Consider the following 27,027-nt stretch of genomic DNA (forward strand, 5'->3'; position numbering starts at 1 on the left):
GTGGGTGTGAATCACTATGACCTCTCCCTCTGCCTGCCATTTGGCTGATCAGAAGCCATCTGCTCTTTCTTGCTCACATGAACAGGAGGAATGGCCTCTGGGGTAACCTCCTCCATCTATCTAATGCCTCTTCCACCTCCACTTTCTGGCTGTGTTTGATTGAGGTCACTCGTTCTCTCTCACTGGGTATTGGATAGTTCCTCCTCCTCTATGTCTTTGTGAGGGTGGAGGGAGTTATCCTGTTCCGGCGCCCTCTAAGGGTGTGCATCATAAACTCTTTCGGTGTGTTGAAGGGTTCAGTGGTTTTGGAGGGAGTCTGAAGTTCGATCTCTAGCGATAAGTGTAGGGGCTGTCCCGTGGTGGTGTCCCCCTCCCTCCAAAGGAGGAGCAACTGAGACATGTTATGAGGCCAAGGAAGATCACTCTGCAAGGACGGGATAGGACACATCACAACACTGCAGCTCATTCATATTCAAACACACCGAGTACGGACACAAACCCCCCTCCCCCACACATAGACAATGAACTTACCTGTACATATCAGAATCATACATTCTACCCCCACAAGTATTGATCCCCCACCTCAAACATGTTGAGTCAATTCCAGATGCTGGAATGCAGGTGCAGTAGGGCCAAGTATGTAATGATGTGATACCCGTGTACCCCATATCTGACCAGGTGAATCCAGGTTAACGCTATAATCCCTTATGGATGTCACTAGTTAAATCCACTTAAATTAGTATAGATAAAGAGGAGGAGACAGGTTAAAAAAATATTGTAAGGCTTGAGACAATTGAGACATGGATTGTGTATGTGTGTCATTCAGAGGGTGAATGGGCAAGACCAAATATTTAAGTCCCTTTGAACAGAGTATGGTAGAATTTTGTGTCAAGAACTGCCATGCTGTTGGGATTTTCACACTCAACACTTTTCCCTGAGTATCAACAATGGTCCACCACCAAGGGGGGGAAACTCAATAGGAAGGTGTTCTTAATGTGTTGTTCACTCAGTGTAGATCAATCCCTAGCATATACTTTCATTTGTATGTGTACTGATACTGTAAATACACAAATTATATTAATGTTATCTACAATATATTATAATACCGTAAGCCTCCCTGCTGCAGGGGCATTTCCTCCTACAATTTTGAGCTGATTTTCTTCACTTTAGCAATATTTTGTATCTTTGTTCAATTTCACATTTATTGTGTTTGGAATGGCACTGTTACTACAGGAGATGATGCTATCATAAAGTATTTGATGTAAGTATGTAGGATAATTACCCATAATGCTCACTGACAGAATTTCCTAGTTCTGACTTGAAGGGCCTTCTATGATGTAGGGCAGGTCAGTAACCAAATTATTTTACTGTGCCCAGTCGCACACAGACTTTTATGGTCACACAAGTTGCCACCGGTGGATTCAAGATGAGTAGCCTAACAATTATTTACATGCCCCCAGGTACATTTGCAACCAAATTATTTTTCTGTGAGAAATCAATAATAGTTAAACACATAGGATAACAGTCAGCAATTGACAGTGAGCAATGAGCAAGATAAGCATAGACGGGAAGTTGACAATAGCTTATTATTAGTGTAAATTAATCAGATCCAATGATTTACCGCCCTTAGGGTGGGGTACCGCTAGTCATCATTATTATAATGACCATCTCAATCATTATCACCATACCATCATAGACTTATTCTTCTGTATCTGAGACTCATCTGACACTACCTTAGACATGGCAGTCTGCAACTCAATACACTGCCCCTGCATGGTGTTCAGCGTCCCCTGCATGTGGTTAATCGAAAGCTTAACATCGTTCAGCAGGATCTGAATCTCAAGCCTGCAAGAAATAAGGTGGTTCAACACACTGAGATGACGAGAGGCTTCAGACCATGCCCATTGGACCATCTTTAGGATTCTTTCTCACTTAACACCAATCTTATTAGGAATGTAACTTTGTGCAGAAGATGTTACTATAGTGTTATTTAGAAGGAAAAAAGTGTACTTTGTCAGGCGCCAAAAGGATGACGGCATGTCTCCCTGCTCCAGTGAGCTCTGCTGGCAGGTCTTGCTCACTGTTGGAGGAACAGGAGCCAATTTAGAGGAAAAATATCTATGGTAAGATAATGTAATACAATCTTTAAACCCATCAGAAATATAGTGCTTACCTCCATGAAAATATTGGTCCATGTTATTTATGGCTGCATTGTCCCAATGTTGACCACTAGTTCCAACTTGTGATGAGAAGGTCTTGATGAAACGATCAAGTCAACATTTTGTTAGACATTTCAGAGATAGCATTAGCAATTGTACACGAGACAGTGCTTCCAGATATTGAGGTATCTTCCTTCTGAGGTATGTAAAAAAAATATTGTGTGTGAGTACTCACATGAAAGGTATCCATGATTCTAGATGAAGCCAATCATGTATGTGATTACCATCCTATGGGTCAGCAATGGAATGATTACTACACAGCTTTCAGGAGACTTTATGTCTTGGGCCTGGATGAATCATTGAAATACAAGTAATATTGTGAATTTGTGATGAATAATTGCCATTGTAATTTGGAATATTCCATCAAAGTTATTTGTTTTGACAGTCAAAACAACTAACTCTTACGATTAATCACTTGACTTGAGTAACTTGAGTTGACGGGAGTAGCAACTTTATATTCTGACCTAGACACTAACTTGTGCAATGCCTAATGCACAATCTATGCATGTTATTGGCTCATCATAGTATATAGCCGAGGGTCTCATAGTCCAAAAACAGCATTGGTCATTGGACTGCTCAGTCAAAACAACTCACTTTTATGATTAATCACTTGACTGGAGTAATTTGAGTTCGGAACTAAAACATTAAAAGTAGGCTATAGCTTGACACATATCCTTACCTTGGACAAGCGTATCCAAAAGGCCTGTCCAGTCGTGCGTGAAGATACCTTTAGGCAGATAAAAGCGCGGTACGGGTTGAGACATGCTCGGTAATGTGAATCTGTAACACTGATATAAAAGCACGTTTTCATTTATAATGTACACTGTACAATGACCTGCAAGCCAATCAGAATCTAGTTTTAAACAACACTGTGGGTTCCATGGAACGTCACAAACATATTAGGCCACTTGCGTCACAGATTACAGTCACTGAACATGGGTTTAATAGCTATAATGGCTATATGTACAGTATATGCATCTCGTATTGAATTGAGATTACATTTACTGCACCACTGTAATTATGTAGCCTAATCCTATGAGGACCATATGTGAAATGTCAGAATCATGGCACATGAAAACATAATTAAATTGACTGCAGATTACAAAATTCACTGTGACAGAATATCCATGTAATTCCAATTAAATTACGTTAAACCAACGTGGAATAAACATTGAATTGATGTATGTGCCCAGTGGGAAGTGATCAATTCGAAATGATTGAATACATACAGTATTACAAAGAAAGAGATACAAAAATTGCTTAGAAAAGCTTGAAAAAGTCTCATTTCCCCGGGCCACTCAAAAGTCAAGTGTATGTACGCATTACAGTACATCGCTTTGGATGAAAGCGTCTGCTTTCAAATCCCTGACTCTCACACATATTTACAATCTCGCAATGTTTATTTCTGGCGCTTTCACATTTTGTGAAGTAAATGATGTGCAGGAGAGCTCCATGAAATCAGTGACATGGTCAAGATGGCGACATGAGAAGGTGGAACATTTCTAGCTGAGGAACAATTTTAGGGTTCTCTGATAAAGTTTATAGTTTTAGACTGCAGTTGGAATTTGTTTTTCGTTTTCACAAAAAACGGTATCTAACCATACAATGAATAATTTTGTAATTTATCAATCCATTGACATATTTTTGACGATTTCCAACGAACAAGCTAGCTATCGAAACGTTTCAGCGTGTGCCGTTAAGTTAGCCTGCTAACGTCTTCATAGCTAGTAGCATGTAATCAGGACATGACCAAACTGTTGCTGAGATAATGGATGTTGAAACTTCCAAGGAGAAAAGAGGCATTGTTGAAACTCACTCATATGCTTGCAGTGTAAAAAAGGGGGGTGAATGCGATTCATACCCGAATACCCCAACCAAGGAGCAACTTCCAAAGAAGCTGAGAAGTGAACCATCAATGAGCCAGCTACAGGACAACATCGTCCGCATCCTCACGGCTAAAATCAGAGAGTACAGATAACATCATGAATTTGGTGTAAAACAACACGGTCAGTATCGTTAACCTGAAGAAATCGATTGATTTCAGTGCTGAGGAAGTAAAAACTGAAGCAGCAGAACGCAACATTGAACATTCAGGTTGCAAAGCAGGAGAAGAAACTCACTGAAATGGAGTCAAAAGGTAAACGATAATGACCGGTATAGTCGGAGATGGAATCTTCGAATTTATGGAATAGCAGAAAAATCTGACGAGAACATCAAAGCAAGAGTGAAGGACATTTGCAGGGCAATAGGAGGAGCGAAATGTTGTTGCAGGTTCTCTGGATGTAGTGCACCGCCTGGGTAGGCTGAGAGATGGGGAAAACAACCAGCCACCACGACCAGTGATCATGAGATTCATCTCCAGGACAGTGAGGGACATGACATGGAAAAGTGCAAAGAAAAATGACTATTTAAAGAAGAACAACCTGAGGTTCAAGGAGGATCTGACAGCATTTGACAAAGAAGCTCAGAATCGTCTGAGGCTGGATTTATCAAGTGAGTTGTGCAGTTTTATTTGCATCTGATAAAACTTTATATTTCTTGAGGAAAGAGCATTGTTTGTGTGAGCCAAACTTTTTGTTATATATATTTATTTTATGGCAGGGAAATTCGCACTGACACTTAATGTTAGCTTGATGGCTATTACTTTTTACCAATTTATGGTACAATGTTATTTGCAATTGTATAAATATATATATATAGAATTTAGGTCACCCACTTGCGTGGTGCAAAGGACTGTTTTTATTTGCAACTAGTAAGAACTTTTCTTTTTGTGAGACCCTGGTTCATGTGAACGTATACAAGTTTAATATTCTTCATCTAGTCACTGTGATAGTAAATGTCCATTTCTGTTTTTCTATTAATGCCAGGCGAATCGTAATATTTTTAAGAGACAGGAATGAGGTTTCTAAAGCAGTTTCCTGTATTGAAGACTTTTTATTAGTTCCGGGTTTGAAAATGAATATCAGTAAGTCAGTCTTATTTCCATTCAAGGATTGTGTTTTACAGGAAGTATTTGGTATCCCAATTAAAGATAAGGTTACTTATATTGAAATTGTTATATGCAAGGATGAAAAACAAAGGACTGAATTGAACTTTAACTAATTGAACCTCGGGTTGATGAGAGATATTTCGTTATACGGTCGAGTATTATTATCCAAAGCTGAAGGGTTATCCAGATTGGTTTATGTCTCGTTGTCAGTTGACTTACCCCCTAAAATTGTAAAGGACTTAGATAAGATTATTTATAGTTTTATTTGATGTGATATCCACAAAAATGATGTGGATATATTGAAGCAACATCTCAAGACATCAGTCAGGAAGTTAAGGCTTGGTCGCAAGTGGGTATTCCAAATGGACAATAACCCCAAGTATACTTCCAAAGTTGTGGAAAAATGACTTAAGGACAACAAAGTCAAGGTATTGGAGTGGCCATCACAAAGCCCTGACTTCAATCCTATAGAAAATGTGTGGGCAGAACTGAAAAAGCGTGCGCGAGCAAGGAGGCCTACAAACCTGACTCAGTTACACCAGCTCTGTCAGGAGGAATGGGCCAAAATTCAGTAAACTTATTGTGGGAAGCTTGTGGAAGACCAACCGAAACGTTTGACCCAAGTTAAACAATTTAAAGGCAATGCTACCAAATACTAATTGAGTGTATGTAAACTTCTGACCCACTGGGAACGTGATGAAAGAAATAAAAGCTGAAATAAATAATTATCTCTAGTATTATTCTGACATTTCACATTCTTAAAATAAAGTGATGATTCTAACTGACCTAAGACAGGATTTTTTTACTAGGATTAAATATCAGGAATTGTGAAAAACTGCACACTATTCTTATTATTTTTTAATGTATGTATATAGTCAACTATAGTCAACTATACAACTTCTACTTCTACTACTACTACACTTTATATCATCCAATAATATATAATGAAAAACACTCAACATGAAGAATTAATGCAATTATGTTAATTTCAAATATTTATTTTGAAATATAGATTAGGTGCTCTTCTTTTTATAGCAGGAAGTAAAGGGACTGGACAAGGCTTTGCCTATAGCTGAAAACATCCTGGAAATGAGCGAACGCTTCCTTGGTTTCTTCTTGGTGGAGCATACACTCTCTGTTCGGCAGGATTGTTGATCATTGACAATTGCTGGGGGGAAAAATGTAAACATAACATTTTCTTTAACTGACCCTAGTTAGTGTGAAGAATTAGTATTGCATTATTATTATTTAAATTGTAATATTCTACATAATTTACAAATGTCGGGCAGCAGGTAGCCTAGCAGTCTCAATCCGCCTATTTAACGCAGAAGTGTTACATAGGCCCCCCCAGGGCTTAGACTGTTTAGTGCCAAAAAGAAGGGGATAAAAACATGCAAAAAATATATATACATATAAATAAATATATATTTCGTCAACTTTCTTATATCTCTCAGATTTAGGACAGACACTTCAGTTCCATGTAGTGAATCTGTTATTCAATGCGTTTGTATGGGCAAATAGCAGTAAGGCCGATACAAACGCCTCGGCCCAGACAGGGCTTAGACTCTTGTGGGTTAAAAAGCATGATCATTACAAAGGTGCAACTCGTGCTGGAGGCAATAAAAGGCCACGCTAAAATGTGCAGTTTTGTCACACCACACAACGCCACAGATGTCTCAGAGACAGAGACTGAGAAAAATAAGAGCAAGGAAAAACGCTGGTTGACTTGTTTTGAGGGAGCGTGCAATTGGCATGCTGACTGCAGGAATGTCCACCAGAGCTGTGGCCAGAGAATTGGATGTTTATTTCTTTACCATAAAACGCCTTCAATGTCGTTTTAGAGAATTTGGCAGTATGTCCAACAGGCCTCACAACCACAGACCACGTATATGGCGTTGTGTTGGCTGTAGGGTTATGGTGTGGGCAGGCATAATCTACGGACAACGAATACAATTGCATTTTATCAATGGCAATTTGAATGCACAGAGATACCGTCACGAGATCCTTAGGCCCATTGTCGTGCCATTCATCCGCCGCCATCACCTCATGTTTCAGCATGGTAATGCATGGCCCCATGTCGAAAGGCCTGCATACTCACCAGACATGTCACCCATTTAGCATGTTTGTGATGCTCTGGATTGACGTGTACAACAGCGTGTTCCAGTTCCCACCAATATTCAACAACTTCGCACAGCTATTGAAGAGGAGTGGGACAACATTCCATAGGCCACAATCAACAGCCTGATCAACTCTATGTGAAGGAGAAGTGTCACGCTGCATGAGGGAAATGGTGGTCACACCAGATACTGACTGGTATTCTGATCCAAGCCTACCTTTTTTTAAGGTATCTGTGACGAACAGATGCATATCTGTATTCCCAGTCATGTGAAATCCATAGATAAGGGCCTAATGAACGTATTTCAATTGACTGATTTCCATATATGAACTGTAACTCAATAAAATCTTTGAAATTGTTGCATGTTGTGTTTATATTTTTGTTCAGTACACATTTGAGTGTATTGACTTACCTTTTTCACTGACGGCAGGGGTCTGGTTCTGGGAAGGTGTTGGAGTGCAGTGGTTCTTCTTGTTGACCTTCTTTGTACACTGGGTAACAAACAGTCATTTATACAGTAGGGGAAATTGCACACAAAGGGTATCAGTGTTTACCATCATACTGTACGTGAGTCCACAGAGAGCGCTGAATCTTCCTCTCTTCTTTTCCTTTCTACAAGTATGCCCAGAATTACCTACCTCGTCACTGCCAAGTACATTGTGTGATGACAACTGTGTCATGGAGGGAGGTGAAGAGCTAGCCTCATTGCATTTAGCTAGTAGTTCCCTAGTTAATGATTTGACTAGGGCATCGTCAAATGCATAATCCGTTGACTTCATTGCAACCTGGAGCATCTTCTCTGACCCAAATTCTTGAAGAAGCCCCTTGTAGACAGCCTTGAAAATCTTTTTGATTTTCAGATTCTGGGGGTAGGCTTGAGTTGGTTCAAGGCCTGAGGTGCCACAGAACTCAGACAGAATCCTCTTTGTGAGAACTCTTGATGTTTCACCAATGTCAGAGGATTCCAGTAATGTGAAAGGGGTGATCATTGACAGCAATCTAACAATCAGTAAAAGTACCAAAGAGGTGTCGTCATTGCTAGTGGAGTCAAATGATGCATGTGTATCAGAGTCCATGGCTGATGGAGTTGATGGATGCACAGAGACACTAGACATCTCCAGATCTTTGTTGTCCATCTTAGATTCCACCTCTCCTAAAACTTGAATATCCACAGTTCCACCGTTGTGTGTGCTGCTGCCAGACAGAGAGGGTCTAGGCAATGATTTGGAACTAGACTGACGGCAAGTGGTCATGAGAGCCGGTCTGTCAGAGTCAAGTGTTCCAGCATCAGTTGGGGACAACCCATTGATTATGTTCATCAACTCTGATAATTCTTCTGATGAATTGGAGGCCACAGAACAGGTATCCATGACCTGATTGACCATTATATTGGTGAAAAGGCTCTTTGTGTCAAAGTAAACCTGTGAGGAACTAACGGAGATGGCAGAAGAGCTCGGCATAAGCCAACTTGTTTCCTGCAGAGAATCGTCAGAGATGATAGTTTGGCAGAAATCGGATCCTTGTGATGGTGGAGGAAGCCAGAAGACAATCTGCTGTAGCAGACGTTTTATTGACTCCGTAGCAAAGGAGTATACAAGGTCAGATGGAAACTCCCTGGATTCTTCAGAAGCATTCAATCCTGTCTTCAGCTTCAAAAGAATAGAGTCAGACACGCTCTTGCCAGCTGGCACAAAAAGAGCCTGTGGGGTGTTGTGACTTTTTATGAGCTCATAAACTTTGTCAGTGAGCTCATGTGAGAAGTTCTGAAGACCGTCCCTGGGGCTGAGTCTCGCAAGTCTTCTTGTAAAAGAAGTGACATCATCTGCAGTGGCTATGTGTTCCGTATCTTCTCTTGGAATGACCTCCATAACAGTGTCAACTATGGCAGAGATGGTTTGCCTTGTGTAATTTGTTGACCCTTGTGAATGAGTTGAGGAGTCACTCATATCAATCACCGAACTCCTAATGATAGGACAATAGATTTCAACAGGCCACTCATTGGGGACTGGAGTGCCTGGAAGAGAATTTGTAAAATCACCCTGGGACCCTCTGGTCATGGCAGAGGTGATGGACAGGGAGGACTTTGAGGAGGATGGCCGGTGTATCTCGTGTCCATCAGTTCTCACCATGTCAACATCCTCCAACATGGAGCCCACGATGGAACGAGTCAAGAGGCCTTTCTCTGAGGTGCTCATCCTCTCTGACATAGACACTCTCCTCTGGATTGTCATCAGAGTCTGACTAATTATGGCTTTGGAATAATTTACCATGCTGGTCTGGCTGCCTTCATGTTCACTGTAAGTCATTTGTGTAGAAGTAGCTGTTCTGTATATGGATTCGGCATGTTTGGGGGCCTCAACCACATTGTCTAGGAGGACCGGTTGTTGCTGGGCAAAAAAATCCTTGACCTTGATGAACACATTGTTGAACAGGTTTACAGTGCCTGGCCAAATGATCTTTCCTTTCACATTGGCCCCGTTCTGAACACTGACAGGAAGGGTTGAAGCTGACAGGGATCTCTCTAACTGGCCAGACACTGAAGCATCAGACATTTTAGTGATCTGGGGGAAGCTATTAAGGTCTTTAGTGATGCTTATGACGATGTTGGATGCTGCAGAATTGGTGTGCAGAGAAGAGGTGAACAAAGGTGGAGTTCCACTCTTCTGAAGGATTTTGACATCTCTATCATCACCATCGTTACTGGACTCTGCACAAATGTCTGCACTTCTACCATCAAGGCTGGTATTTACAATGCCAATTAACCCTGATTGAAGGATCCCACCAGCCATATGTGAGGCTTTAGTTTGAAACTCCTCAGTACATAGTTTGTCAAAGGCTGTGGATTTAAGACTTCTAGAGGATGCCTCCTCCTCATCATTGTTGATCTCACCATGCAAATTGTCCTGTGTATTGACAGCATAGTCATCAACAGATAAATATGATTTGGAGGCGGCAAGGACGTCAATCTGAGAAACAACGGCATCCAAAAGCTTGGACAGGTCTTCTGTATCTCCTTTTAGGCTAGAGAGGCATTCCTCCATGGATTCCGCAGAGTGATACACAGTGAGGATCTGACTAATGACCTCCTTGGTACAGGTTTGAAGGTCCGCTTGGATTTCAAGAGAATCCCTATTACAAGTCACCTGAGAATCTAAACTTTCACTAGGAGCCTGTTTGAGAGTCTCATCATGTATTGGTGTAACACCATCGATGACCTTTACAGAGTCTTGGCAGGGAGTGAGAAAACGCCTCAGCATTTCTTGAAATCTATGATATATAATACGAGCAGCATGAAGGGTGCTCACTTTTGAAATTCTGAAATTTTCAGAGTGATGTGCCTGCATGGACTGAACAATAGTCTCCACATCTGTTACAAAAGTGTCCAGCAATTTAGATGCTTCAGAGTCTCCCAGTAAGCTGTTTGTAAAGGGGTTGACAGATCTCAGAGCTTCGCTCACTGCCTTTCTAGCCTTTGTCTGGAAAGACACACTGGAGAGTTTCTTCATATTTATAACTGGAAGACTCAGGGTAAATTCACTGTTGGTGGTGCTGTCCTGCAGACCAAGTGGAAAAGTGAGATGGGAGAGACATTGTTCACTGTCTAACAACTCAGATGGTGAGGGGGAACACGAACTGGTGAAATCATTCAAGTCAGACATGATGCCATCCACAAATAGAATGGCCTCCAGAGACTCTTCAGAATCACACTCTCCAACAGAAGATGAGAACGTCTCCATTACCTCAGTCTTACACAAGACAAGAACCTGGCTGGCAATCGCTTTTGTGGTGTCAAGGAGGACTTGGTCTTGCAAATACTTTTTGAGAGCCAAGAGAGGTTTTGGGGTCTCACTTTGTCCTTTTTGTTCATTCATAGATGAGGGGGTTATTAAAAGTGGTTTACAAGAAATGGAGTCCGATGTGTCAGCCTCACCATTACTGGAATGACCGATGTCTAGGCACAAAGTTGGAACCATTGTGAAATAATCTTTTGTGCTCTCCACAAATGTACTTGCGAGAGACCCTTTTTCTGGACAGGTAAGAATCCTCTTCAGCGTATTTTTCATGTCGTAGTAACAGCCAACAGTGTAAGACCAGATCTTATTCTGATGGTTTTCAAGAAGGATCTGCTCACTCTGTGCAGGAGAGCAGGATGCCCTGATAGACTGGGTAAGATTGTCCATGTCTGAAACAAAGGTACTTACCAACTCAGAGGCCTCAGGGTCAATCATAAGGTCACTGATCTCACCTATCCGAGGAGTTGGACAAGATGATGTAGTGCCAGAACAACATGATGTACAACCCCTGAATCTTTTAACAATCTCCCGGATCGATTCTTGGTCTAAAACTCCTCAGTGAGTAGTCTATCCATACTTTGTGTTGACAGACGAAGACTAGATTTGGCACCTTTGATATTGAGGTTGCTCTCTCCTTGTTTTAGCATCTCCTCAGGACTTTTACAAGCTTCAAGCATCTTCATATGGTCAGCAACAACACAAAGCAGTTCCCTCTTGTCGGGGTCATTTTCTTCCTTATTGCTGAAGTTCAAAACAGTGCCACTGAGGGCTGTCATGACCTGTCCTGTTAAATGTGTCATATCCACCTCAACACCATCCTCTCTGAGAACAACAATCTGCTCAACACTCTTCCCATTAATATACATCTGAAGTATGTTGGAAACGCCAGACACCATCTCCTCAACAACCTTGGTTCTGGAGACACCACCACTGGCAAAAATAACAGGGGACATTCGGCCAGAGATGGGAGTTTGGATGGCCACAGAGATTATGGAATTGACCTTCTTTGACACTTCTCCAACAATAACCCGGGATAGACTTTGAGTGTCTACCTGGTCCTCTCTTTGGATACAGAGGACATTGTTCAGCGACTCTTTGAAGGAATCCTGGACACCAGTGAGGAGACTGTCCTCAGTAATCCCAAAAAAGTCCCTGAGTGGCTCAGATGATATAGACTCACCATCTCCCTGAGTATTTGGCAACACTGTCTGAGACCTTTGAGAATACAAAGCAAACAATACAGCATTCCATATTCAATAGTAGACACGGTAGTGACATTAATACATCATTCAGTGACAACAGGTCCACATGGGGGAAATCTTAACAAATGGATTAATGGGTATTTTCAACGCAATCGTGTTATTATTTATTTTTAGGGTTTAACAAGGCAGCTCACCTGTGACCTGTGGCTTGACTTTAGATGTGGCCAGTTCGATTACCCTGCAGACTTTAAGAGTGTCTTCAGAATATGGCCATTTTGACATGAATTTAAAAATGCCTCAGATAGGACCAAAAACGTGTCTGGAGCTATCCGTCAGGGTAAGAGTGACAACAGGTTTCCACATGTCAAAATGGGGGAAATCTTAGAAAATGGCTTAATGGTTATTCATGAGAATCGTGAGAATCGTGAGTGTATCATGGGATCTCACCTGAAATCTGTGGCTTGACTACAAACCTGTAACCTATGCTACTGTGGCCTATAGAGCTAGAAGGATGGATAACCAGGTGTGTAAAGGTGTGAGGTGGGGATCCTATCCCAAATGGACAACTAATCCCTATGTACTTGTGGAGATCTGAGAGGATATGATTGGTATAAGAAACACGACTAAACGTCAACCTCCGGAGGGGTCAAGAAAATTCAATTTCGTTGTCGGCAGGATTAGAACCTGCGCAGGAAGATCCTAATGGATTTCTAGTCCATCGCCTTAACCACTCGGCCACGACAACAGTCTTGTCAGCAGTGAATGGGACACCAGGCATAGCCTACAGAAAGTGATAATTTTACAACTGAAAGACAATGCAGTAACTCATTAACTCATTATAATGCAATAAAATGAATTGTTCCCCTCATTCATTATTAAGTACAGCTGTTTTCTAATTTCCTTGATCTTTGGTCAGCTCCAGAAGGTTTTCATTTGAGAGTGTTTATTATAAATTGTTATTTCATCATCTTATTATTACTGCTAAGCAGCATGACTCCTGAGAGGCACTAAACAACTGTCAGAAGTGGGATTTGAACACACGCCTCCATGGGAGACTGCGACCTGAACGCAGCGCCTTAGACCGCTCGGCCATCCTGACTACAGCACAGTACCTGGGTATCGGGTTAAAGAGTATGGGGTAAAAGTAGAAATAGGCACAGCAACGCAATCACCACAGAGGCCAGTAAATTTATGCACGATACCGACTTGCACTTTCAATAGTCATTTGTTTTTATCAATGAAAAACTCCAGTCATTGATTTAACCTCAATATGGCCTTCAATGGAAAAGAGTAGTAAATCGTGATTGAATGAAAGCTAAACTGGGCTCAGAATATGGCCATTCTGATATAAATGATAAAATTCCTCAGATAAGACTGAAAAAGTGTCTGTAAATATCAGCAATCATCAGGGTAAGAGTGACAACAGGTCCACATGGGGGAAATCTTAACAAATGGATTAATGGGTATTTTCAACGCAATCGTGTTATTATTTATTTTTAGGGTTTAACAAGGCAGCTCACCTGTGACCTGTGGCTTGACTTTAGATGTGGCCAGTTCGATTACCCTGCAGACTTTAAGAGTGTCTTCAGAATATGGCCATTTTGACATGAATTTAAAAATGCCTCAGATAGGACCAAAAAAGTGTCTGGAGCTATCCGTCAGGGTAAGAGTGACAACAGGTTTCCACATGTCAAAATGGGGGAAATCTTAGAAAATGGCTTAATGGTTATTCATGAGAATCGTGAGAATCGTGAGTGTATCATGGGATCTCACCTGAAATCTGTGGCTTGACTACAAACCTGTAACCTATGCTACTGTGGCCTATAGAGCTAGAAGGATGGATAACCAGGTGTGTAAAGGTGTGAGGTGGGATCCTATCCCAAATGGACAACTAATCCCTATGTACTTGTGGAGATCTGAGAGGATATGATTGGTATAAGAAACACGACTAAACTTCAACCTCCGGAGGGGTCAAGAAAATTCAATTTCGTTGTCGGCAGGATTCAAACCTGCGCAGGAAGATCCTAATGGATTTCTAGTCCATCGCCTTAACCACTCGGCCACGACAACAGTCTTGTCACCAGTGAATGGGCCACCAGGCATAGCCTACAGAAAGTGATCATTTTACAACTGAAAGACAATGCAGTAACTCATTAACTCATTATAATGCAATAAAATGAATTGTTCCCATCATTCATTATTAAGTACAGCTGTTTTCTAATTTCCTTGATCTTTGGTCAGCTCCAGAAGGTTTTCATTTGAGAGTGTTTATTATAAATTGTTATTTCATCATCTTATTATTACTGCTAAGCAGCATGACTCCTGAGAGGCACTAAACAACTGTCAGAAGTGGGATTTGAACCCACGCCTCCATGGGAGACTGCGACCTGAACGCAGCGCCTTAGACCGGTCGGCCATCCTGACTACAGCACAGTACCTGGGTATCGGGTTAAAGAGTATGGGGTAAAAGTAGAAATAGGCACAGCAACGCAATCACCACAGAGACCAGTAAATTTATGCACGATACCGACTTGCACTTTCAATAGTCATTTGTTTTTATCAATGAAAAACTCCAGTCATTGATTTAACCTCAATATGGCCTTCAATGGAAAAGAGTAGTAAATCGTCATTGAATGAACGCTAAACTGGCCTTAGAATATGGCCATTCTGATATAAATGATAAAATTCCTCAGATAAGACTGAAAAAGTGTCTGTAAATATCAGCAATCATCAGGGTAAGAGTGACAACAGGTCCACATGGGGGAAATCTTAACAAATGGCTTAATGGGTATTTTCAACGCAATCGTGTTATTATTTATTTTTAGGGTTTAACAAGGCAGCTCACCTGTGACCTGTGGCTTGACTTTAGATGTGGCCAGTTCGATTACCCTGCAGACTTTAAGAGTGTCTTCAGAATATGGCCATTTTGACATGAATTTAAAAATGCCTCAGATAGGACCAAAAAAGTGTCTGGAGCTATCCGTCAGGGTAAGAGTGACAACAGGTTTCCACATGTCAAAATGGGGGAAATCTTAGAAAATGGCTTAATGGTTATTCATGAGAATCGTGAGAATCGTGAGTGTATCATGGGATCTCACCTGAAATCTGTGGCTTGACTACAAACCTGTAACCTATGCTACTGTGGCCTATAGAGCTAGAAGGATGGATAACCAGGTGTGTAAAGGTGTGAGGTGGGATCCTATCCCAAATGGACAACTAATCCCTATGTACTTGTGGAGATCTGAGAGGATATGATTGGTATAAGAAACACGACTAAACTTCAACCTCCGGAGGGGTCAAGAAAATTCAATTTCGTTGTCGGCAGGATTCGAACCTGCGCAGGAAGATCCTAATGGATTTCTAGTCCATCGCCTTAACCACTCGGCCACGACAACAGTCTTGTCAGCAGTGAATGGGCCACCAGGCATAGCCTACAGAAAGTGATAATTTTACAACTGAAAGACAATGCAGTAACTCATTAACTCATTATAATGCAATAAAATGAATTGTTCCCCTCATTCATTATTAAGTACAGCTGTTTTCTAATTTCCTTGATCTTTGGTCAGCTCCAGAAGGTTTTCATTTGAGAGTGTTTATTATAAATTGTTATTTCATCATCTTATTATTACTGCTAAGCAGCATGACTCCTGAGAGGCACTAAACAACTGTCAGAAGTGGGATTTGAACCCACGCCTCCATGGGAGACTGCGACCTGAACGCAGCGCCTTAGACCGCTCGGCCATCCTGACTACAGCACAGTACCTGGGTATCGGGTTAAAGAGTATGGGGTAAAAGTAGAAATAGGCACAGCAACGCAATCACCACAGAGACCAGTAAATTTATGCACGATACCGACTTGCACTTTCAATAGTCATTTGTTTTTATCAATGAAAAACTCCAGTCATTGATTTAACCTCAATATGGCCTTCAATGGAAAAGAGTAGTAAATCGTCATTGAATGAACGCTAAACTGGCCTCAGAATATGGCCATTCTGATATAAATGATAAAATTCCTCAGATAAGACTGAAAAAGTGTCTGTAAATATCAGCAATCATCAGGGTAAGAGTGACAACAGGTCCACATGGGGGAAATCTTAACAAATGGCTTAATGGGTATTTTCAACGCAATCGTGTTATTATTTATTTTTAGGGTTTAACAAGGCAGCTCACCTGTGACCTGTGGCTTGACTTTAGATGTGGCCAGTTCGATTACCCTGCAGACTTTAAGAGTGTCTTCAGAATATGGCCATTTTGACATGAATTTAAAAATGCCTCAGATAGGACCAAAAAAGTGTCTGGAGCTATCCGTCAGGGTAAGAGTGACAACAGGTTTCCACATGTCAAAATGGGGGAAATCTTAGAAAATGGCTTAATGGTTATTCATGAGAATCGTGAGAATCGTGAGTGTATCATGGGATCTCACCTGAAATCTGTGGCTTGACTACAAACCTGTAACCTATGCTACTGTGGCCTATAGAGCTAGAAGGATGGATAACCAGGTGTGTAAAGGTGTGAGGTGGGATCCTATCCCAAATGGACAACTAATCCCTATGTACTTGTGGAGATCTGAGAGGATATGATTGGTATAAGAAACACGACTAAACTTCAACCTCCGGAGGGGTCAAGAAAATTCAATTTCGTTGTCGGCAGGATTCGAACCTGCGCAGGAAGATCCTAATGGATTTCTAGTCCATCGCCTTAACCACTCGGCCACGACAACAGTCTTGTCAGCAGTGAATGGGCCACCAGGCATAGCCTACAGAAAGTGATAATTTTACAACTGAAAGACAATGCAGTAACTCATTAACTCATTATAATGCAATAAAATGAATTGTTCCCCTCATTCATTATTAAGTACAGCTGTTTTCTAATTTCCTTGATCTTTGGTCAGCTCCAGAAGGTTTTCATTTGAGAGTGTTTATTATAAATTGTTATTTCATCATCTTATTATTACTGCTAAGCAGCATGACTCCTGAGAGGCACTAAACAACTGTCAGAAGTGGGATTTGAACCCACGCCTCCATGGGAGACTGCGACCTGAACGCAGCGCCTTAGACCGCTCGGCCATCCTGACTACAGCACAGTACCTGGGTATCGGGTTAAAGAGTATGGGGTAAAAGTAGAAATAGGCACAGCAACGCAATCACCACAGAGACCAGTAAATTTATGCACGATACCGACTTGCACTTTCAATAGTCATTTGTTTTTATCAATGAAAAACTCCAGTCATTGATTTAACCTCAATATGGCCTTCAATGGAAAAGAGTAGTAAATCGTCATTGAATGAACGCTAAACTGGCCTCAGAATATGGCCATTCTGATATAAATGATAAAATTCCTCAGATAAGACCGAAAAAGTGTCTGTAAATATCAGCAATCATCAGGGTAAGAGTGACAACAGGTCCACATGGGGGAAATCTTAACAAATGGCTTAATGGGTATTTTCAACGCAATCGTGTTATTATTTATTTTTAGGGTTTAACAAGGCAGCTCACCTGTGACCTGTGGCTTGACTTTAGATGTGGCCAGTTCGATTACCCTGCAGACTTTAAGAGTGTCTTCAGAATATGGCCATTTTGACATGAATTTAAAAATGCCTCAGATAGGACCAAAAAAGTGTCTGGAGCTATCCGTCAGGGTAAGAGTGACAACAGGTTTCCACATGTCAAAATGGGGGAAATCTTAGAAAATGGCTTAATGGTTATTCATGAGAATCGTGAGAATCGTGAGTGTATCATGGGATCTCACCTGAAATCTGTGGCTTGACTACAAACCTGTAACCTATGCTACTGTGGCCTATAGAGCTAGAAGGATGGATAACCAGGTGTGTAAAGGTGTGAGGTGGGATCCTATCCCAAATGGACAACTAATCCCTATGTACTTGTGGAGATCTGAGAGGATATGATTGGTATAAGAAACACGACTAAACTTCAACCTCCGGAGGGGTCAAGAAAATTCAATTTCGTTGTCGGCAGGATTCGAACCTGCGCAGGAAGATCCTAATGGATTTCTAGTCCATCGCCTTAACCACTCGGCCACGACAACAGTCTTGTCAGCAGTGAATGGGCCACCAGGCATAGCCTACAGAAAGTGATAATTTTACAACTGAAAGACAATGCAGTAACTCATTAACTCATTATAATGCAATAAAATGAATTGTTCCCCTCATTCATTATTAAGTACAGCTGTTTTCTAATTTCCTTGATCTTTGGTCAGCTCCAGAAGGTTTTCATTTGAGAGTGTTTATTATAAATTGTTATTTCATCATCTTATTATTACTGCTAAGCAGCATGACTCCTGAGAGGCACTAAACAACTGTCAGAAGTGGGATTTGAACCCACGCCTCCATGGGAGACTGCGACCTGAACGCAGCGCCTTAGACCGCTCGGCCATCCTGACTACAGCACAGTACCTGGGTATCGGGTTAAAGAGTATGGGGTAAAAGTAGAAATAGGCACAGCAACGCAATCACCACAGAGACCAGTAAATGTATGCACGATACCGACTTGCACTTTCAATAGTCATTTGTTTTTATCAATGAAAAACTCCAGTCATTGATTTAACCTCAATATGGCCTTCAATGGAAAAGAGTAGTAAATCGTCATTGAATGAACGCTAAACTGGCCTCAGAATATGGCCATTCTGATATAAATGATAAAATTCCTCAGATAAGACCGAAAAAGTGTCTGTAAATATCAGCAATCATCAGGGTAAGAGTGACAACAGGTCCACATGGGGGAAATCTTAACAAATGGCTTAATGGGTATTTTCAACGCAATCGTGTTATTATTTATTTTTAGGGTTTAACAAGGCAGCTCACCTGTGACCTGTGGCTTGACTTTAGATGTGGCCAGTTCGATTACCCTGCAGACTTTAAGAGTGTCTTCAGAATATGGCCATTTTGACATGAATTTAAAAATGCCTCAGATAGGACCAAAAAAGTGTCTGGAGCTATCCGTCAGGGTAAGAGTGACAACAGGTTTCCACATGTCAAAATGGGGGAAATCTTAGAAAATGGCTTAATGGTTATTCATGAGAATCGTGAGAATCGTGAGTGTATCATGGGATCTCACCTGAAATCTGTGGCTTGACTACAAACCTGTAACCTATGCTACTGTGGCCTATAGAGCTAGAAGGATGGATAACCAGGTGTGTAAAGGTGTGAGGTGGGATCCTATCCCAAATGGACAACTAATCCCTATGTACTTGTGGAGATCTGAGAGGATATGATTGGTATAAGAAACACGACTAAACTTCAACCTCCGGAGGGGTCAAGAAAATTCAATTTCGTTGTCGGCAGGATTCGAACCTGCGCAGGAAGATCCTAATGGATTTCTAGTCCATCGCCTTAACCACTCGGCCACGACAACAGTCTTGTCAGCAGTGAATGGGCCACCAGGCATAGCCTACAGAAAGTGATAATTTTACAACTGAAAGACAATGCAGTAACTCATTAACTCATTATAATGCAATAAAATGAATTGTTCCCCTCATTCATTATTAAGTACAGCTGTTTTCTAATTTCCTTGATCTTTGGTCAGCTCCAGAAGGTTTTCATTTGAGAGTGTTTATTATAAATTGTTATTTCATCATCTTATTATTACTGCTAAGCAGCATGACTCCTGAGAGGCACTAAACAACTGTCAGAAGTGGGATTTGAACCCACGCCTCCATGGGAGACTGCGACCTGAACGCAGCGCCTTAGACCGCTCGGCCATCCTGACTACAGCACAGTACCTGGGTATCGGGTTAAAGAGTATGGGGTAAAAGTAGAAATAGGCACAGCAACGCAATCACCACAGAGACCAGTAAATTTATGCACGATACCGACTTGCACTTTCAATAGTCATTTGTTTTTATCAATGAAAAACTCCAGTCATTGATTTAACCTCAATATGGCCTTCAATGGAAAAGAGTAGTAAATCGTCATTGAATGAACGCTAAACTGGCCTCAGAATATGGCCATTCTGATATAAATGATAAAATTCCTCAGATAAGACCGAAAAAGTGTCTGTAAATATCAGCAATCATCAGGGTAAGAGTGACAACAGGTCCACATGGGGGAAATCTTAACAAATGGCTTAATGGGTATTTTCAACGCAATCGTGTTATTATTTATTTTTAGGGTTTAACAAGGCAGCTCACCTGTGACCTGTGGCTTGACTTTAGATGTGGCCAGTTCGATTACCCTGCAGACTTTAAGAGTGTCTTCAGAATATGGCCATTTTGACATGAATTTAAAAATGCCTCAGATAGGACCAAAAAAGTGTCTGGAGCTATCCGTCAGGGTAAGAGTGACAACAGGTTTCCACATGTCAAAATGGGGGAAATCTTAGAAAATGGCTTAATGGTTATTCATGAGAATCGTGAGAATCGTGAGTGTATCATGGGATCTCACCTGAAATCTGTGGCTTGACTACAAACCTGTAACCTATGCTACTGTGGCCTATAGAGCTAGAAGGATGGATAACCAGGTGTGTAAAGGTGTGAGGTGGGATCCTATCCCAAATGGACAACTAATCCCTATGTACTTGTGGAGATCTGAGAGGATATGATTGGTATAAGAAACACGACTAAACTTCAACCTCCGGAGGGGTCAAGAAAATTCAATTTCGTTGTCGGCAGGATTCGAACCTGCGCAGGAAGATCCTAATGGATTTCTAGTCCATCGCCTTAACCACTCGGCCACGACAACAGTCTTGTCAGCAGTGAATGGGCCACCAGGCATAGCCTACAGAAAGTGATAATTTTACAACTGAAAGACAATGCAGTAACTCATTAACTCATTATAATGCAATAAAATGAATTGTTCCCCTCATTCATTATTAAGTACAGCTGTTTTCTAATTTCCTTGATCTTTGGTCAGCTCCAGAAGGTTTTCATTTGAGAGTGTTTATTATAAATTGTTATTTCATCATCTTATTATTACTGCTAAGCAGCATGACTCCTGAGAGGCACTAAACAACTGTCAGAAGTGGGATTTGAACCCACGCCTCCATGGGAGACTGCGACCTGAACGCAGCGCCTTAGACCGCTCGGCCATCCTGACTACAGCACAGTACCTGGGTATCGGGTTAAAGAGTATGGGGTAAAAGTAGAAATAGGCACAGCAACGCAATCACCACAGAGACCAGTAAATTTATGCACGATACCGACTTGCACTTTCAATAGTCATTTGTTTTTATCAATGAAAAACTCCAGTCATTGATTTAACCTCAATATGGCCTTCAATGGAAAAGAGTAGTAAATCGTCATTGAATGAACGCTAAACTGGCCTCAGAATATGGCCATTCTGATATAAATGATAAAATTCCTCAGATAAGACCGAAAAAGTGTCTGTAAATATCAGCAATCATCAGGGTAAGAGTGACAACAGGTCCACATGGGGGAAATCTTAACAAATGGCTTAATGGGTATTTTCAACGCAATCGTGTTATTATTTATTTTTAGGGTTTAACAAGGCAGCTCACCTGTGACCTGTGGCTTGACTTTAGATGTGGCCAGTTCGATTACCCTGCAGACTTTAAGAGTGTCTTCAGAATATGGCCATTTTGACATGAATTTAAAAATGCCTCAGATAGGACCAAAAAAGTGTCTGGAGCTATCCGTCAGGGTAAGAGTGACAACAGGTTTCCACATGTCAAAATGGGGGAAATCTTAGAAAATGGCTTAATGGTTATTCATGAGAATCGTGAGAATCGTGAGTGTATCATGGGATCTCACCTGAAATCTGTGGCTTGACTACAAACCTGTAACCTATGCTACTGTGGCCTATAGAGCTAGAAGGATGGATAACCAGGTGTGTAAAGGTGTGAGGTGGGATCCTATCCCAAATGGACAACTAATCCCTATGTACTTGTGGAGATCTGAGAGGATATGATTGGTATAAGAAACACGACTAAACTTCAACCTCCGGAGGGGTCAAGAAAATTCAATTTCGTTGTCGGCAGGATTCGAACCTGCGCAGGAAGATCCTAATGGATTTCTAGTCCATCGCCTTAACCACTCGGCCACGACAACAGTCTTGTCAGCAGTGAATGGGCCACCAGGCATAGCCTACAGAAAGTGATAATTTTACAACTGAAAGACAATGCAGTAACTCATTAACTCATTATAATGCAATAAAATGAATTGTTCCCCTCATTCATTATTAAGTACAGCTGTTTTCTAATTTCCTTGATCTTTGGTCAGCTCCAGAAGGTTTTCATTTGAGAGTGTTTATTATAAATTGTTATTTCATCATCTTATTATTACTGCTAAGCAGCATGACTCCTGAGAGGCACTAAACAACTGTCAGAAGTGGGATTTGAACCCACGCCTCCATGGGAGACTGCGACCTGAACGCAGCGCCTTAGACCGCTCGGCCATCCTGACTACAGCACAGTACCTGGGTATCGGGTTAAAGAGTATGGGGTAAAAGTAGAAATAGGCACAGCAACGCAATCACCACAGAGACCAGTAAATTTATGCACGATACCGACTTGCACTTTCAATAGTCATTTGTTTTTATCAATGAAAAACTCCAGTCATTGATTTAACCTCAATATGGCCTTCAATGGAAAAGAGTAGTAAATCGTCATTGAATGAACGCTAAACTGGCCTCAGAATATGGCCATTCTGATATAAATGATAAAATTCCTCAGATAAGACCGAAAAAGTGTCTGTAAATATCAGCAATCATCAGGGTAAGAGTGACAACAGGTCCACATGGGGGAAATCTTAACAAATGGCTTAATGGGTATTTTCAACGCAATCGTGTTATTATTTATTTTTAGGGTTTAACAAGGCAGCTCACCTGTGACCTGTGGCTTGACTTTAGATGTGGCCAGTTCGATTACCCTGCAGACTTTAAGAGTGTCTTCAGAATATGGCCATTTTGACATGAATTTAAAAATGCCTCAGATAGGACCAAAAAAGTGTCTGGAGCTATCCGTCAGGGTAAGAGTGACAACAGGTTTCCACATGTCAAAATGGGGGAAATCTTAGAAAATGGCTTAATGGTTATTCATGAGAATCGTGAGAATCGTGAGTGTATCATGGGATCTCACCTGAAATCTGTGGCTTGACTACAAACCTGTAACCTATGCTACTGTGGCCTATAGAGCTAGAAGGATGGATAACCAGGTGTGTAAAGGTGTGAGGTGGGATCCTATCCCAAATGGACAACTAATCCCTATGTACTTGTGGAGATCTGAGAGGATATGATTGGTATAAGAAACACGACTAAACTTCAACCTCCGGAGGGGTCAAGAAAATTCAATTTCGTTGTCGGCAGGATTCGAACCTGCGCAGGAAGATCCTAATGGATTTCTAGTCCATCGCCTTAACCACTCGGCCACGACAACAGTCTTGTCAGCAGTGAATGGGCCACCAGGCATAGCCTACAGAAAGTGATAATTTTACAACTGAAAGACAATGCAGTAACTCATTAACTCATTATAATGCAATAAAATGAATTGTTCCCCTCATTCATTATTAAGTACAGCTGTTTTCTAATTTCCTTGATCTTTGGTCAGCTCCAGAAGGTTTTCATTTGAGAGTGTTTATTATAAATTGTTATTTCATCATCTTATTATTACTGCTAAGCAGCATGACTCCTGAGAGGCACTAAACAACTGTCAGAAGTGGGATTTGAACCCACGCCTCCATGGGAGACTGCGACCTGAACGCAGCGCCTTAGACCGCTCGGCCATCCTGACTACAGCACAGTACCTGGGTATCGGGTTAAAGAGTATGGGGTAAAAGTAGAAATAGGCACAGCAACGCAATCACCACAGAGACCAGTAAATTTATGCACGATACCGACTTGCACTTTCAATAGTCATTTGTTTTTATCAATGAAAAACTCCAGTCATTGATTTAACCTCAATATGGCCTTCAATGGAAAAGAGTAGTAAATCGTCATTGAATGAACGCTAAACTGGCCTCAGAATATGGCCATTCTGATATAAATGATAAAATTCCTCAGATAAGACCGAAAAAGTGTCTGTAAATATCAGCAATCATCAGGGTAAGAGTGACAACAGGTCCACATGGGGGAAATCTTAACAAATGGCTTAATGGGTATTTTCAACGCAATCGTGTTATTATTTATTTTTAGGGTTTAACAAGGCAGCTCACCTGTGACCTGTGGCTTGACTTTAGATGTGGCCAGTTCGATTACCCTGCAGACTTTAAGAGTGTCTTCAGAATATGGCCATTTTGACATGAATTTAAAAATGCCTCAGATAGGACCAAAAAAGTGTCTGGAGCTATCCGTCAGGGTAAGAGTGACAACAGGTTTCCACATGTCAAAATGGGGGAAATCTTAGAAAATGGCTTAATGGTTATTCATGAGAATCGTGAGAATCGTGAGTGTATCATGGGATCTCACCTGAAATCTGTGGCTTGACTACAAACCTGTAACCTATGCTACTGTGGCCTATAGAGCTAGAAGGATGGATAACCAGGTGTGTAAAGGTGTGAGGTGGGATCCTATCCCAAATGGACAACTAATCCCTATGTACTTGTGGAGATCTGAGAGGATATGATTGGTATAAGAAACACGACTAAACTTCAACCTCCGGAGGGGTCAAGAAAATTCAATTTCGTTGTCGGCAGGATTCGAACCTGCGCAGGAAGATCCTAATGGATTTCTAGTCCATCGCCTTAACCACTCGGCCACGACAACAGTCTTGTCAGCAGTGAATGGGCCACCAGGCATAGCCTACAGAAAGTGATAATTTTACAACTGAAAGACAATGCAGTAACTCATTAACTCATTATAATGCAATAAAATGAATTGTTCCCCTCATTCATTATTAAGTACAGCTGTTTTCTAATTTCCTTGATCTTTGGTCAGCTCCAGAAGGTTTTCATTTGAGAGTGTTTATTATAAATTGTTATTTCATCATCTTATTATTACTGCTAAGCAGCATGACTCCTGAGAGGCACTAAACAACTGTCAGAAGTGGGATTTGAACCCACGCCTCCATGGGAGACTGCGACCTGAACGCAGCGCCTTAGACCGCTCGGCCATCCTGACTACAGCACAGTACCTGGGTATCGGGTTAAAGAGTATGGGGTAAAAGTAGAAATAGGCACAGCAACGCAATCACCACAGAGACCAGTAAATGTATGCACGATACCGACTTGCACTTTCAATAGTCATTTGTTTTTATCAATGAAAAACTCCAGTCATTGATTTAACCTCAATATGGCCTTCAATGGAAAAGAGTAGTAAATCGTCATTGAATGAACGCTAAACTGGCCTCAGAATATGGCCATTCTGATATAAATGATAAAATTCCTCAGATAAGACCGAAAAAGTGTCTGTAAATATCAGCAATCATCAGGGTAAGAGTGACAACAGGTCCACATGGGGGAAATCTTAACAAATGGCTTAATGGGTATTTTCAACGCAATCGTGTTATTATTTATTTTTAGGGTTTAACAAGGCAGCTCACCTGTGACCTGTGGCTTGACTTTAGATGTGGCCAGTTCGATTACCCTGCAGACTTTAAGAGTGTCTTCAGAATATGGCCATTTTGACATGAATTTAAAAATGCCTCAGATAGGACCAAAAAAGTGTCTGGAGCTATCCGTCAGGGTAAGAGTGACAACAGGTTTCCACATGTCAAAATGGGGGAAATCTTAGAAAATGGCTTAATGGTTATTCATGAGAATCGTTGAGAATCGTGAGTGTATCATGGGATCTCACCTGAAATCTGTGGCTTGACTACAAACCTGTAACCTATGCTACTGTGGCCTATAGAGCTAGAAGGATGGATAACCAGGTGTGTAAAGGTGTGAGGTGGGATCCTATCCCAAATGGACAACTAATCCCTATGTACTTGTGGAGATCTGAGAGGATATGATTGGTATAAGAAACACGACTAAACTTCAACCTCCGGAGGGGTCAAGAAAATTCAATTTCGTTGTCGGCAGGATTCGAACCTGCGCAGGAAGATCCTAATGGATTTCTAGTCCATCGCCTTAACCACTCGGCCACGACAACAGTCTTGTCAGCAGTGAATGGGCCACCAGGCATAGCCTACAGAAAGTGATAATTTTACAACTGAAAGACAATGCAGTAACTCATTAACTCATTATAATGCAATAAAATGAATTGTTCCCCTCATTCATTATTAAGTACAGCTGTTTTCTAATTTCCTTGATCTTTGGTCAGCTCCAGAAGGTTTTCATTTGAGAGTGTTTATTATAAATTGTTATTTCATCATCTTATTATTACTGCTAAGCAGCATGACTCCTGAGAGGCACTAAACAACTGTCAGAAGTGGGATTTGAACCCACGCCTCCATGGGAGACTGCGACCTGAACGCAGCGCCTTAGACCGCTCGGCCATCCTGACTACAGCACAGTACCTGGGTATCGGGTTAAAGAGTATGGGGTAAAAGTAGAAATAGGCACAGCAACGCAATCACCACAGAGACCAGTAAATGTATGCACGATACCGACTTGCACTTTCAATAGTCATTTGTTTTTATCAATGAAAAACTCCAGTCATTGATTTAACCTCAATATGGCCTTCAATGGAAAAGAGTAGTAAATCGTCATTGAATGAACGCTAAACTGGCCTCAGAATATGGCCATTCTGATATAAATGATAAAATTCCTCAGATAAGACCGAAAAAGTGTCTGTAAATATCAGCAATCATCAGGGTAAGAGTGACAACAGGTCCACATGGGGGAAATCTTAACAAATGGC

The 27,027-nt window shown here is 41.3% G+C and overlaps 22 non-coding genes across 22 annotated transcripts; all 22 read right to left on the bottom strand.

Moving 5' to 3' along the window:
• Positions 1–12,983: 12,983 nt before the first annotated feature.
• On the bottom strand, positions 12,984–13,065 carry trnas-aga (transfer RNA serine (anticodon AGA)). The gene has a single exon. It is a non-coding gene; the product is annotated as a tRNA-Ser (tRNA).
• Positions 13,066–13,336: 271 nt separating this feature from the next.
• trnal-cag (transfer RNA leucine (anticodon CAG)) lies at positions 13,337–13,419 on the bottom strand. The gene has a single exon. It is a non-coding gene; the product is annotated as a tRNA-Leu (tRNA).
• Positions 13,420–14,308: 889 nt separating this feature from the next.
• trnas-aga (transfer RNA serine (anticodon AGA)) lies at positions 14,309–14,390 on the bottom strand. The gene has a single exon. It is a non-coding gene; the product is annotated as a tRNA-Ser (tRNA).
• A 271-nt stretch (positions 14,391–14,661) lies between these two features.
• On the bottom strand, positions 14,662–14,744 carry trnal-cag (transfer RNA leucine (anticodon CAG)). Its single transcript has one exon. It is a non-coding gene; the product is annotated as a tRNA-Leu (tRNA).
• An 889-nt stretch (positions 14,745–15,633) lies between these two features.
• Positions 15,634–15,715, bottom strand: trnas-aga (transfer RNA serine (anticodon AGA)). The gene has a single exon. It is a non-coding gene; the product is annotated as a tRNA-Ser (tRNA).
• A 271-nt stretch (positions 15,716–15,986) lies between these two features.
• On the bottom strand, positions 15,987–16,069 carry trnal-cag (transfer RNA leucine (anticodon CAG)). The gene has a single exon. It is a non-coding gene; the product is annotated as a tRNA-Leu (tRNA).
• An 889-nt stretch (positions 16,070–16,958) lies between these two features.
• trnas-aga (transfer RNA serine (anticodon AGA)) lies at positions 16,959–17,040 on the bottom strand. Its single transcript has one exon. It is a non-coding gene; the product is annotated as a tRNA-Ser (tRNA).
• Positions 17,041–17,311: 271 nt separating this feature from the next.
• Positions 17,312–17,394, bottom strand: trnal-cag (transfer RNA leucine (anticodon CAG)). Its single transcript has one exon. It is a non-coding gene; the product is annotated as a tRNA-Leu (tRNA).
• Positions 17,395–18,283: 889 nt separating this feature from the next.
• Positions 18,284–18,365, bottom strand: trnas-aga (transfer RNA serine (anticodon AGA)). Its single transcript has one exon. It is a non-coding gene; the product is annotated as a tRNA-Ser (tRNA).
• A 271-nt stretch (positions 18,366–18,636) lies between these two features.
• trnal-cag (transfer RNA leucine (anticodon CAG)) lies at positions 18,637–18,719 on the bottom strand. The gene has a single exon. It is a non-coding gene; the product is annotated as a tRNA-Leu (tRNA).
• An 889-nt stretch (positions 18,720–19,608) lies between these two features.
• trnas-aga (transfer RNA serine (anticodon AGA)) lies at positions 19,609–19,690 on the bottom strand. The gene has a single exon. It is a non-coding gene; the product is annotated as a tRNA-Ser (tRNA).
• Positions 19,691–19,961: 271 nt separating this feature from the next.
• On the bottom strand, positions 19,962–20,044 carry trnal-cag (transfer RNA leucine (anticodon CAG)). Its single transcript has one exon. It is a non-coding gene; the product is annotated as a tRNA-Leu (tRNA).
• Positions 20,045–20,933: 889 nt separating this feature from the next.
• trnas-aga (transfer RNA serine (anticodon AGA)) lies at positions 20,934–21,015 on the bottom strand. The gene has a single exon. It is a non-coding gene; the product is annotated as a tRNA-Ser (tRNA).
• A 271-nt stretch (positions 21,016–21,286) lies between these two features.
• Positions 21,287–21,369, bottom strand: trnal-cag (transfer RNA leucine (anticodon CAG)). Its single transcript has one exon. It is a non-coding gene; the product is annotated as a tRNA-Leu (tRNA).
• Positions 21,370–22,258: 889 nt separating this feature from the next.
• trnas-aga (transfer RNA serine (anticodon AGA)) lies at positions 22,259–22,340 on the bottom strand. Its single transcript has one exon. It is a non-coding gene; the product is annotated as a tRNA-Ser (tRNA).
• Positions 22,341–22,611: 271 nt separating this feature from the next.
• On the bottom strand, positions 22,612–22,694 carry trnal-cag (transfer RNA leucine (anticodon CAG)). The gene has a single exon. It is a non-coding gene; the product is annotated as a tRNA-Leu (tRNA).
• Positions 22,695–23,583: 889 nt separating this feature from the next.
• trnas-aga (transfer RNA serine (anticodon AGA)) lies at positions 23,584–23,665 on the bottom strand. The gene has a single exon. It is a non-coding gene; the product is annotated as a tRNA-Ser (tRNA).
• A 271-nt stretch (positions 23,666–23,936) lies between these two features.
• On the bottom strand, positions 23,937–24,019 carry trnal-cag (transfer RNA leucine (anticodon CAG)). Its single transcript has one exon. It is a non-coding gene; the product is annotated as a tRNA-Leu (tRNA).
• Positions 24,020–24,908: 889 nt separating this feature from the next.
• trnas-aga (transfer RNA serine (anticodon AGA)) lies at positions 24,909–24,990 on the bottom strand. The gene has a single exon. It is a non-coding gene; the product is annotated as a tRNA-Ser (tRNA).
• Positions 24,991–25,261: 271 nt separating this feature from the next.
• On the bottom strand, positions 25,262–25,344 carry trnal-cag (transfer RNA leucine (anticodon CAG)). Its single transcript has one exon. It is a non-coding gene; the product is annotated as a tRNA-Leu (tRNA).
• Positions 25,345–26,234: 890 nt separating this feature from the next.
• trnas-aga (transfer RNA serine (anticodon AGA)) lies at positions 26,235–26,316 on the bottom strand. The gene has a single exon. It is a non-coding gene; the product is annotated as a tRNA-Ser (tRNA).
• A 271-nt stretch (positions 26,317–26,587) lies between these two features.
• On the bottom strand, positions 26,588–26,670 carry trnal-cag (transfer RNA leucine (anticodon CAG)). The gene has a single exon. It is a non-coding gene; the product is annotated as a tRNA-Leu (tRNA).
• Positions 26,671–27,027: the final 357 nt, after the last annotated feature.

The sequence above is a fragment of the Oncorhynchus kisutch genome, unplaced genomic scaffold (assembly GCF_002021735.2).
Source record: "Oncorhynchus kisutch isolate 150728-3 unplaced genomic scaffold, Okis_V2 scaffold1217, whole genome shotgun sequence".
NCBI lineage: Eukaryota > Metazoa > Chordata > Actinopteri > Salmoniformes > Salmonidae > Oncorhynchus > Oncorhynchus kisutch.